The 13,327-nt window shown below is 42.5% G+C and overlaps 1 protein-coding gene across 1 annotated transcript in view; it reads right to left on the bottom strand.

Annotated features, from left to right (window-relative positions):
• DEPDC1B (DEP domain containing 1B) overlaps window positions 1-13,327 on the bottom strand; it is a 105,196-nt gene that overhangs the window by 71,699 nt on the left and 20,170 nt on the right. The gene's annotated exons all lie outside the window — the stretch shown is intronic.

The raw sequence follows: 13,327 nt of genomic DNA, 5'->3' as shown, positions 1-13,327 counted from the left end.
ACAGACATATCCTGTATACTAATCCCACTGCTCAGTAGCTCCGAGTACCCTAAAGGTACACTCACACATACACAAGGATGCATAATCCACGAATGTTCACGGCAGCTCTGTTTACAAAAGCAAGAACTCAAAGTGGCCCAAATCTCCACTGACAGGAGAAAAAGACAGATTATAGAGAGTATACTGATATAAGAGAACATATAATACAGCTGAGGAAATTCCAAGAACTGTAATTAAGTATACCAATATGGATGGATCTCAAAAACCACGAAAAACAAAAGAACAAGTCAGAGAACACACACTCTTTGATATCTTTAATGTAAAGTCCAAAGCAAAGAAAAGTGTTTCGGTAACAAAAATAGTATTTAAGGAGACAAACCTAAGTGTTAAAACAATAAGCAAGCAAGTGATTAATGCAGACGTCGGGATATTGAGGACCTCTCCAGAGAAGAAACTGTGGGTAATAGGTGTTTGCTTTATTATTCCCATATAAATTGTTAAAATACAGTTTATACACTCTTGCATGAAAAATGTATTTCTCAAAATTGAGGACATTCAAATAGAGCAGACCTCTCTCTAGTAAGGGGGGGGCTCCCATCGTGGCTCAGACAGTAAAGAATCTGCACACAATTCAGGAGAGCTGGGTTACGTACCCTGGGAAGATCCCCTGGAGAAGGGCATGGTTACCCACCCTATAATTCTTGCCTGGAGAATTCCATGGAGATAAGAGCCCAGCAGGCTACAGTCCATGGGGTCACAAAGAGTTGGACACAAGTGAGCAACTAACACCTTCACTTTCTAATGGGCAACATTTGCCTTTATTTTAAAAACTATAAGGAATTCCCTGGCAGTCAAGTGGTTGGGATTCCCTGATTTCGCTGCCAACAGCCTGGGTTTGATCCCTGGTTGAGGAGCTGGGATTCCTGTACAGCAGGGTCAAAAAATAAACAATAAAAGACAAACTACAAATTTAATCCCAAGATAATCATGGATTCCAAAATTATAAAGTCCCCTTAGAAATGATCTAGCACAAACTCCACATCTGTACACTGGAAACTCTGAGGCAAGGAAAGGAACTAACCACAGTTATTCATCCAACTAAGCAACCCGGGTCTCCTACTGCTGCCTCAGTCGCCAAATACTAGTTGGAAAAAAGCAATTAAATAATAATCCATACCCAAATTACTATCCTTTGACAAACGTACTCTAAATAAAATAGAATTTATTACCTAATCAATCAATCAACATTCCAGGGCATCTGAACACTAAGGAAAACAATCTTTATAAATCTGATTCATAAATGGCAGGGGATGGAATGACTTAAAAGTTCTTTCCACAATACATGCTAAAAATTTTCCTTTAGCATCTGCAGAAATCTGCAGCATCCCCAGCCTTAGCAGCCTGAAGCCTTTGTATAAAAAAACCAGCCCAGGAGTGATTATTATAGGAGCTGATCGCTCTGAGACTGCTGTTTCCCAGAAACCCGTAGGTTAGGCAAGTTTACAGTATTTTGCTGGGTTTCGCTACGCTCTATAAACCCATTCAACAGATTTTTTTAGCCCAATAACAGTATATAGTCCTGTATCACTTAAAGGCTGAAAAACTGCCAATGATTACATCCCACAATTCTGCTTAAATGTGTAGCGGGAACTAAAAGTATTTGAGGGAAGAAGGAGAGATACAGGCTTCCCTGATAGCTCAGTTGGGGAAGAATCTGCCTGCAATGCAGGAGACCGAAGTTTGATTCCTGGGTCAGGAAGATCCGCTGGAGAAGGGACAGGCCACCCTCTCCAGTGTTCTTGGGCTTCCCTTGTGGCTCAGCTGGTAAAGAAACCACCTGCAATGTGGGAGACCTGGATTCAATCCCTGGGTTAGGAAGATCCCCTGGAAAAGGGAAAGGCTGCCCACTCTACTATTCTGGCCTGGAGAATTCCATGAGAGAAATCCAGGAGAGATGAAGCTGGAAAAAGTTACTTGATACACTACGGAACTCTGAACTATAAGCTCAGAGATTATTCCGTATTCTGTATGAATAAAGATTCCACCATAAGTAAATGATCAAGTTTAAGTATTCTTAAGGAGGGGAAAGACATGATCTGATCTGAAATAAATTCTTGATTTGGATTAGCAATAACTACTTGGAAAATAAATTCCATTTACAACAGAATAAAATATATTAAATATTGATAAAAAAAATAAAGAAATGCACAAGTTTTCTACAGGGAAAACTACCACTATTTATAATAGCACAAAAAAATGAACTACTTAGATCTAAATCTAACAAAATTTGTGCAATCTGTATATTTAAAGCTATAAACACTGCCCATGGTGATTTGGAAGACTCAATTTTGTTATCAAAAACCCCCAAACTAACCTACAGATTCCACACAATTTCATTCCAAATTCTCAAAAGAAATTTTTCCAGAAATAAACAATTTGATTCTAAAATGTATATGAAAAGGCAGAAGAATTAGAATAGCCAAAACAACTTAAAAAAAAGAAAAGTCAGAGGACACCATCTGAATTCAAGATTCATTAGAAACCTACTCTAATGGAGACAGCATGATACTGGAGACAAGGTGGACACACAGAACGATGGAATGTGTGCGAGTTACGTCAGAGGGCTCTATACAGTGCTGGGCCCAATACACACATGAACACCTGCCCGGGACCAAGCGGTGGAAGCAGGAACAGCCCTGCTTACCATCTTTCCCATGACCCACTGGGGGACTTTGTGTTTCTCATCCCTAGGACCCTGAGCTCTGCAGTTAGAAGTCCCATCCTCCAAAGAGAAGTTCTCCTGCCAGGATCTGGCAGGGAGCAGCAGGAAAGAGGAACCCCTTATCGTAGCAGGAGTAATTGATCCTGACCAGCAGAAGGAAGCATGGCTGCTCTTACCCAGGGGGCAGGAAGGAATGAATACCTCCGGGCACCTCTTGCTCTCTTTCCCCCGCTGCACTGTGAATAGGCACGTACACAAACATCACGCCTGAGAAGCGAATAGTTACCAAGGGTCTAGATTCTCAGAATGAACTTCCAGGTCACACTTCTAGGTAAGCCACCCAAGTCTGCCAACATGACAGCTGAGGGTGGAGGACTCGACCACGGAGAGTGGAGAAGGGAGAGAATCTGCACCAGTCTCAGCCCTGAGACCATGAGCTACAGCAGCAGAATGTACTCTTCCAGCAGAATGTAATTTCCATCTCCTAGATTTTGCCTCAAAAAAAAAAAGGCACCCAAAAGCCAATCTGTGCGGCACAAGAAGGGATGGTGCCCGGACACGCAGAAGCACGGCTCACACCCCTCCAAGAGCAGCAGCCTCCAGGACAGCCTCCAGCCTCTAGCTGTTGCACCTCTCGGGCTTCCCCCAGGATGCTTCTAGCATGTCAGTGAGCACAGTGCGGGTACTGGAGCCAGGTCAGTCTCCCACCGGAAGACACAAGACTCCCCCAGCAGGTGACACTTGCCCAAGGGCTTCCCCTCACGTCAGCCAGGCTGAGGCTGAGACCTTTTCAGAACTGAACCCTGTGGGCTTGGCCCTCGTTTCTTAACTCCTCTTTCCTTTATCTTTCCCAGGTGCTTCCCCTCAACCCTGGCATTATGATGTCTACATATTCACTGCCTTCCTGGTGAATCCTTCTCTTCTTGGAGGACCTGAACTAACAGAATCTTCTATTAATGTGCACTCCTTTCTGTGTGATACCTTCAAATCAATTCAAACAATCTAAGTGCATGCTGCGTATCAGGCATGTTTCCATGACGTCTGTAAACCTAGTCTTATAACCTACAGGCTTCCCAGGTGGCTCAGTGGTAAAGAATCTACCTGCCAAGCAGGAGACACCGAAGACTCGGGTTCGGTCCCTGGGTCTGAAAATCCCCTGGAGGAGGAAATGGCAACCCACTCCAATATTCTTGCTTGAAAAATCTCATGGACAAAGAAGCCTGGAGGCATCGCATGGGGGGGCAAAGTCAGACACTACTGAGTACGCATGCGCAATGAACGACCTGCGTGTCAAGGCAAATTCACACTCTTCTCAGAAAGTTAGTTTTAGGATTAACTGAGAAGAACTGATTGATGCCCACATGATCGATATCACTTAAACAACACAGGTTTCAAGTGTGTGGGTCCACCTGCAAGCAGATTGTTTTCAATAAACATAGTGGGAATTTTTGGGAGATTTGCAACAATTTGAAAAAACTCACAGATGAACCATGTAGCCTAGAACTATCAAAAAAATTAAGAGGAAAAAGTTAGGGAGTGTCCTGAATGCATAAACCATATGTAGAGACTAGTCTATTTTATCATTTACCACTGTAAAATAAACACAAATCTACTATAAAAAGTTAAAATTTATCAAAATTTACACACAAACTCAGAGACTGTACATGGTACTATTTGCAGTTGAGAAAAAGCTAACCAACATAAAAATGAAATATTAAAACTACATAAAACTGTGTACACACTGTACTACTGTAGCAATTTGTAGTCACATCCTGTTGCCATTACAGTGAGCTCATGCTCCCAGTATCTGCTACAATGCTCTGTGACTGACCATCTCCACGTGAGCAGCTCATATCTCCAACAAATTGTGTTTCACAGTAAAAAGTGATCTCTCACAGTTCTCATGTATTTTTTTTATCATGTCTGGTGCCATAAACCTTGTGTAACACCATGGGACCCATACAAAATGCTGCCAGTGATGCTGGAAGTGATGCCTAAAAAGCAGAAAAAAGTCATGATGTGACAAGAAACAGTTGAACTGCTTGCTATGCACCACAGAGATTGAGGTCTGAAGGTGTGGCTGCTCAAGATAAATGAATCCAGTGTAAGGATCATTGCTTTAAGAAAAAAAAAAAGGGAAAAAAAGAAATTCGTGAAGCTGCTGCTGACACTAATAAGCCAGCAGGTGCAAAAACACTGCACTTTTTGAGAAATACTTTTTTAAAAAAAAAATATTGAAAATGTAGCTTTTATGTAGGTGCAGGATTGCTATAAGAATGATGTATAGATTCTAATATGTTTTGAGAAAAAGCAAAATCATTGTTTGGACAACTTAAAGCAAAAGAAAGGTGAAGGATCTAAAATCGGAGAATTTAAGGCCAGCAAAGAATGGTTTGGTAATTTCAGAAAAAGTTTGGCTTAACAACAATGCAGAGATAACAGGACAAGCAGCTTCTGCTGCCAAGAAGCAGCAGGTGAATTCCCCAACACCATTAAGATCACTGAGGAGAAACTCAGATATGTGCCTTAACAGCTTTTTAATACAGATGAAAGTGTCTATATTATTTGGGATTGAGGGGGTGGGGAATGCTACAAAGGGCATTTATTAATAAGGAAGAGACGGGAGCACCAGGATCAAGGCAGGGAGGGTCAGGGTAACTCTACTGTTGTGTGGAAACACGGTAGAGCTTACAATCAGGACTGCCCTTGTCTATAAAGCTGCTAACCTCTGAGTCTTGAAGGGAAAACTAAACATCAGTTGCCAGTCTTCTGGTTTTACAAGAAGGCCTGGTCAACAAGAACCCCTTTTCTGGACCAATTCCATTGGTGCTTTGTCCCTGGAAATATTTTGCCAGTAAGGGACTGCCTTTTAAAGTTATTTTGATACTGGACAAGGCCCCTGGCCACCCAGAACCCCATGAGTTCAACACTGAAGACGTCAAAGTGATCTGCTGCTACTGCTAAGTCACTTCAGTCGTGTCCGACTCTGTGCAACCCCATAGACGGCAGCCCAACAGGCTCCCCCGTCCCTGGGATTCTCCAGGCAAGAACACTGGAGTGGGTTGCCATTTCCTTCTCCAATGATGAAAGTGAAAAGTGAAAGCGAAGCCACTCAGTCGTGTCCAACTCGCAGCGACCCCAGGGACTGCAGCGACCCCAGGGACTGCAGCGACCCCAGGGACTGCAGCGACCCCAGGGACTGCAGCACCAGGCTCCTCCGTCCATGGTATTTTCCAGGCAAGAGTACTGGAGTGGGGTGCCATTGCCTTCTCCGTCAAAGTGATCTACTTACCCTCAAATACAACGTCTCTAATTCAGCCTGTATATCAGGGGGTCATAAGGGCCTTTAAGGCTAATTTACACAAGATATTCTATAGAAAGGATTGTCACACTATGGAAGAGAACCCTGACAGAAGGTCATGAAAGTCTGGAAAGATTACACCACTGATACCATTATCGTTATGGTAAAAGCTCTGAAAGCTCTCAAATCTGAAACAGAAAGTCCCTGCTAAAGAAAAAGTATGTCTAGATGTTGTACATGACTTCACGGAATTTACAACAGAGCCAATCAAGGAAATCATGAAAAATATTGTGGATATGAAAAAAACGCGGAGGGCGAAGGGTTCAAGATATGGATCTTGGAGAAATTCAAGAGCTAACAGACGTCACACTAGAAGAATTAACAGAAGACAACTTGATGGAGACAAATGCTCCCTAACCTGTGCCAGATGATAAGGAAGAAGATAGAGAAGAAGCAGTGCCAGAGGATTTCAGTTACTCAAGACTGCTTCTGACTTCTTTCACTACATGGATCCATCTATGATACAGGCACTGAAACTAAAGCCTGTAGCATAAAACCAGAACGACTGACATGATACAGAGACATTTTTAGACAAATGAAAAGGCAAAAAAAGAAGTCAGAAATTATGATACATTCTGTCAAGTTCACCAGGTGTGCCTGCCTCTCCTGCCTCCCCTCCCACCACCTCCTCTCCTCTCCCACCTCTGCCACCACTGAGACAGCAAGACCAACCCCTCCCGCCTTCCTCCTCTCCAGCCTACTCACTGTGAAGACAAGGATGAAGGCCTTTATGATGATCCACTTCTACTTAGTGAACAGTAAGTAATCATTATACCTTACAGCTAATAAGCTTATCTCCATGTGAAAATCTAGTGAGACATCATTATCCTCATCACCTAAATATTCACCTGTAGAACACCTTGTGTAAGACTCGTATTGAAGTGGATAGCCTATCCTTAGACAGGCATAAGATGATGATATTTAATATAAAACTAATAATGTAAATAAATAATAATTATCATTATATATTATTAAATATAATATTTTGTTGTTTATATTATATAACATAATTATATATTTATATAATATAGTATGTTTATTTGTATTTATACTAAATATATATTTATATTATTTTATATCATTAATATAAAACTGCTGCTGCTGCTGCTGCTGCTAAGTCGCTTCAGTCATGTCCAACTCTGTGCAACCCCCCAGACAGCAGCCCACCAGGCTCCCCCGTCCCTGGGATTCTCCAGGCAAGAACACTGGAGTGGGTTGCCATTTCCTTCTCCAATGCATGAAAGTGAAAAGTGAAAATGAAGTCGCTCAGTCGTGTCCAACTTCCAACGACCCCATGGACTACAGCCCACCAGGCTCCTCTATCCATGGGATTGAAGCACTTGTAGCTCAGATCTTCCCTGGGCTGGGAAGATCCCCTGGAAAAGGGAATGGCAACCCACTCCAGTATTCTTGCCTGGAAAATCCCATGGACAGAGGAACCTGGCAGGCTATGGTCCATGAGGTCACAAAGAATCAGTATGAACTGTTATACCTGTAAATAAAATTAAATAAAATTTAATTTCTTTTTCATATTATCTCTTCATTTTTAGTGTTTATTGTTAGTGATATATATATAACATCTACAGTGTTTTGTATCACATAAGACAATATTGATTGAGGTGCTGACAGACAATTCATCCTATAAACAGAGAGCATCAACTAACAGTATCAATAAATACAGTCCATAAGTATGTCTTCTTTGGAAAAATGGCTTTTCAGGTCTTCTGCCTATTTTTTAAACAGGTTGTTTTTTTTGATATTGAGTTGTGAGAGTTGTTTATATAGTTGGAGTATTAACCCTTTGTCATACATATTATTTGCAAATATTTTCTCCCATTCAGTTGGATGTCTTCATTTTATCAATGGCTTCCTTTGCTGGACAAAAGCTTTCAAGTTTAATTAGATCTTATTTGTTTATTTTTTATTCTGTTTTCCTTGCCTCAGGAGACAGACTCCCAAAAAAAAAAAAAAAAATATTGCTAAGACATGTCAAAGAGTATACTGCCTATGGTTTCTTCTGCTGCTGCTGCTAAGTCACTTCAGTCGTGTCCAACTCCGCGACCCCAGAGATGGCAGCCCATCAGGCTTCCCCGTCCCTGGGATTCTCCAGGCAAGAACACTGGAGTGGGTTGCCATTTCCTTCTCCAATGCATGAAAGTAAAAAGTGAAAGGGAAGTCGCTCAGTCGTGTCTGACTCTTAGCGACGCCATGGACTGCAGCCCACCAGGCTCCTCCATCCACGGATTTTCCAGGCAAGAGTACTGGAGTGGGGTGCCATCGCCTTCTCCTAGGAGTTTTATAAACAACAGGCACATGAAAAGATGTTCAACTCTGCTAGTCATCAGGGTGATGCAAATCAAAACCACAGTCAGATTATCATCTCACACCTGTCAAAATGGCTACTGTCAAAAAGGCAACAAATATAAACGCTATAAATATAATAAAAATTATAAATATAAACATAAATGTTATTGAGGATGTGGAGAAAAGTGAACCCTACGCACTACTGGTGGGAATGTAAATTGGTATAGCCATTACAGAAAACAGTACGGAGGGTCCTCAAAAAACTAAAACTAGAACTACCAAATGACCTAGTAATTCCACTCCTGGGTATATCTCTGAAGAAAATAAAAACACCAATTCAAGACGACATATGGGGACTTCGCCGGTGGTCTAGTGGTTAAGAATCCACTTTGCAATGCAGGGGATATGGGTTTGATCCCTGGTCAGAGAACTAAAGGAGAAGGCAATGGCACCCCACTGCAGTACTCTTGCCTGGAAAATCCATGGACGGAGGAGCCTGGTAGGCTGCAGCCCATGGGGTTGCTAAGAGTCGGACACAACTGAGCGACTTCACTTTCACTTTTCACTTTCACGCATTGGAGAAGGAAATGGCAACCCACTCCAGTGTTCTTGCCTGAAGAATCCCAGGGATGGGGGAGCCTGGTGGGCTGCCGTCCCTGGGGTCACAAAGAGTCGGACATGACTGACGCAACTTAGCAGCAGCAGCAGAGAACTAAGATCCCACATGCCATGGAGCAATGAAGCCTGAGCACCACAATTAGAAAGCCTGTGTGCCACAAACAGAACATGCTGCATGACACAACAAAAACCCCACATGCAGCAACTAAGACCCAAGGCAGCCTGATAAATAAATGTTTTAAAAAGGAAGATACATGCACCCCAATGTTCACAATGTTGCTCAGTCCTGTCCAACTCTTTTTGCAATCTCATGAACTGCAGCACTCCAGGCTTCCCTGTCCTTCACCATTTCCAGGAGTTTGCTCATACTCATGTCCATTGAGTCAGTGATGCCATCCAACCGTCTCATAGCAGCATCATTTACAACACACAAAACATGGAAGCAACCTAAGCGTCCATCAACAGATGAATGGATATATACACACACACAGCGGAATATTATCCAGTCATTAAAAATTAAATGTTGCCATCTGCAACAGCATGGTTGGATCTGGAGGGTATTATGCTTAGCAAAATAAGTCTAACAGAGAAAGACAAATAATGTTTGTTTTCATGTACATGTAGAATCTTTTAAAAAAAGAATGAATATAACCTATAAATATAGTTTAATACTATAAATGCATTTTTTCTTCCTTAAGATTTTCTTACCACTTTGTTTTAACTTATTTCATTGTAAAAATACAGAGTATGATACATAACATACAACATATGTGTTAACTGACAGTTCAATAAGGCTTCCAGTCAACAGTAGGCTCTCAGTACTTAAATTTGGGGGGGACAGGTAGAGGCGGAATCAAAAGTTAGACTCAGATTTTGGACTGTGCAGGAGGTCTGCACGCCTAACCCCTACGTTGTTCAAGGGTTAACTCTATTTTGTCTCAAGGTCAACTGTATTGAGAACTACTATTCAATCTACCTTCTCTGACTGAAAAGAGCTTTCTCCCCATCTGAAATGGGAGCATTCAGTGAGCTGAGCACCTTTGATTTTTCTAGATTCCACTGCTCCATTCCCTATTAATGACACATCATTCCCTATTAATGATAATAACCAGGCATCATAAATTCATAGAAAAGAAATCTGGGCAAGGATTTAAAAAGAAAAAATTTCAAGAGCAAGTCCATGAAGACCAAGTGGATAAAACAAACAAATATAAAGGGAAGGGATATAAAGTAACCTGACAGGGAACATGTAGCTATGACCAAAAATGAAGACCCAAGATAGAAAAATAAATCACAAATTTAAAATTTGCATGAGTTAATCACCAAAAGCCTAAAAAAAGGACATTACAAAACAAAAGTTTATCAGTTACCAGGAGTTGCCTTTCGTGAGTTAGGACAACCCAGTTCAACCTTCTGTGTCACACACCCTGCTGGCATCTTTTACATTCAAAGATGGCAGTGATAATGTAACCTCAGACTGAGCGAGACTGATACAGAACTCTCAGCCCTCGGGCCACGCGTAACCATCATTCTTAGACTCTGCAACTGTGCCGCAGGGATCCTGAGCTCTGTGCCCAAGTCTCTGGTGGCTTCTAGTCAATCTGATCCAGTGCTGGGCTCTGAGGCACACGGAAAGTACGGCACTATTTCCTAGGCCCAGAAAGCTGCCCCAGTTTTGTCACTTCCATAGGCACTGCTTGTTGTATCAGTTTGAGTCTGGAAAACTGGGATCAGAAAATTTTAAAAATTTAAAAAGCTAGGACAAGGGAGAAAAGAAAGTCCCCCAGCACACACAGTAGGAACCACAAGTGACAGGTGAGTGTGAAAGGCGCCACTAGCACCATGGTGGCTTGTCCTTGCTCCCGCAGCTACCACTGCCATCTCAAGAAATTCTAAGCTGTCTAAAGTCCTAGCAAAAACACACCAACTACCAAGGACAGGTGGCATGCCTGCATGCCAACCACTCAGGAGCTGGGAGAGAGTGTCTCACCCACCTAGGCTTCCACTAGGGTTGGCGGGGGGGAAGGGCCTGTCTCCCACCAAAGCTCCCACAAACAAGGCCCCCCGCAAAATAAACAAGGAGTTTAGAATGTGTGGCAGCAAAAAAAAGTCAAATGCCTACTGCATATTTTCCCATCATTGCTCCCCAACTATGACACCACAACCTGGACGTTCATTCTTGACCCGTGTGGGAGGCACAGGGACAGACACCCTGAGATGCTCATCCAGTACCTGAGGCCCCAGAGCCCTTGAGACCGGAAACAGGAACAAAGCCATTCCAAAGACTCAGACCCCCAATGAACACTGTAGGTGTTTGAAGAACTACAAGGTATGATGGATTGACGGTTGCCTTGAAAAACTTTTGTTACATTCCAGTTATCAGTAAAAGAAAATGTTAAATATTCACAAAGATTCTAAACAAAAACGATTTTAGACTAATGGATAACACGTTTAAAAAGTATCAGACTTCCGGCAAGCCTGAAGGTCTACAGAGCAGTTAGGGGCTCGCTTGGAATTTGGCTATAAAAGAAGGGTCCTTCCTTTCCCTTCAACCCATTGCTGACATTCTCATCTGGGCAACACCCTCCCCCACTGCCGTTACCTGAAAACCTCACCAGTTTCTCTGCCTTAACTATTCTATTACTGCTACTGCTACTGCTAAGTCACTTCAGTCGTGTCCGACTCTGCGACCCCATAGACGGCAGCCCACCAGGCTCCCCCGTCCCTGGGATTCTCCAGGCAAGAACACTGGAGTGGGTTGCCATTTCCTTCTCCAATGCATGAAAGTGAAAAGGGAAAGTGAAGTCGCTCAGTCGTGTCGGACCCTCAGCGACCCCATGGACTGCAGCCTATCAGGCTCTCCATCCATGGGATTTTCCAGGCAAGAGTACTGGAGTGGGATGCCGTTGCCTTCTCCTATTCAGTTAACTCTATTCTAGAACACAGACTTCATTTCTACTCAAAGCATGGGCCTTGGCTACTTTTTCCTTCTACATAAACATCAATGCCACAGCCAGGTGTTTAAGAAACATCACCAAATTTGGCCTTATGATTTCCTATTAATAAAACTCCTTCTTCCCTCTTCTCCCAGTAGAGCTGCCTTAGGCATACCTGACCACCATCCCTGTCTCCTGTAATACCCACCCCCTCCCTTTCCCATCTGATCATCCAGACCCTACCCCATTCTCAGGACCCAGACAGATGTCCTCCACTCATTATTCCAAGAGGCTGCACAACTTCCATCCACACTGACTGGCTCACAACCTCTTCCTGTGCTGAAAGAAGCTAATAATATTAGGTGCCTGTGGCAAAGGCAACTGGGTGGAGAGTCTGTCTTTTTCTCTACTCTATTCAGTTCCATATTTATTTATTCCAGGTCTATTATCACACTGTTCAGCCCCATGCCATTTTAGTTTCTGATAAAGCAAAAAGTCCTGTCCAAGATTTTTTGGCTACTTTTGTGCCTTTTCTCTTCTGGATGAATTTTTTCACTCTTGTCAGCTAAACCCATAACTCTCAGAGACTATTCTGAGAGACTGTTCCAAAGAGGTTAGGGGAAAGCCAAGATATAGGAATTTTGTGACAAAGTCCAGATAGTGAAAATGATGAAAGATTCATGTTAATTAAAGAGAATCACATATCTCAAGTTAATTTAGCACTTTTATGTATATGGGAAGATGCAAGAGTCTGGGCTTATGGAACTCACTCCTCTGATATGCACCTCAGCTACCTGGGACCAGCATCCTCTGCTTTCTCATCCTGAGTCTCAATGGCTGCAACATCCTCTGTTTACTGACAATGGCAGGAGGCTTTCTTAGTCCACAGAAGCAAGTGGGATAACGGTGTGGAGCAGGGGTGCCAAAAAGAATTCATTCTGTCCTTGAGGCTGGGAAAGACTGAGGGCAGGAGGAGAAGGTGGTGATAGAGGAGGAGATGGCTGGATGACATCATCAACTCAATGGACATGAGACTGAGCAAGCTCTGGGAGATGAATGACAGGGAAGCCTGGCATGCTGGGGTCCATGGGGTTGCAAAGATTCAGGCACGACTTAGCGACTCAACAAATGTCATTATAAACTTTCACACAATAGGATTTATCCCTGTTTTACTGCTATGATTTAAAAAACTGAAAATAAAAGCAATATACATTCTATGAGTAATATTAAAAAGAGAGAAAATAATTTGTGTTGTCTTTAAACCCTCTATCCAGAAATAGCTACGGTTAACATTATGACTTCTCTGTATTTTTTTGCTAAAGTTTTTATATGGAAAAAAGAAACAATAAAGTATTTTCTAATCTGCTCTTCCCCCTCTACTGCTAT

Source organism: Capra hircus, chromosome 20 (genome assembly GCF_001704415.2).
Source record: "Capra hircus breed San Clemente chromosome 20, ASM170441v1, whole genome shotgun sequence".
NCBI lineage: Eukaryota > Metazoa > Chordata > Mammalia > Artiodactyla > Bovidae > Capra > Capra hircus.
This window is presented reverse-complemented; position numbering and strand designations above follow the sequence as displayed.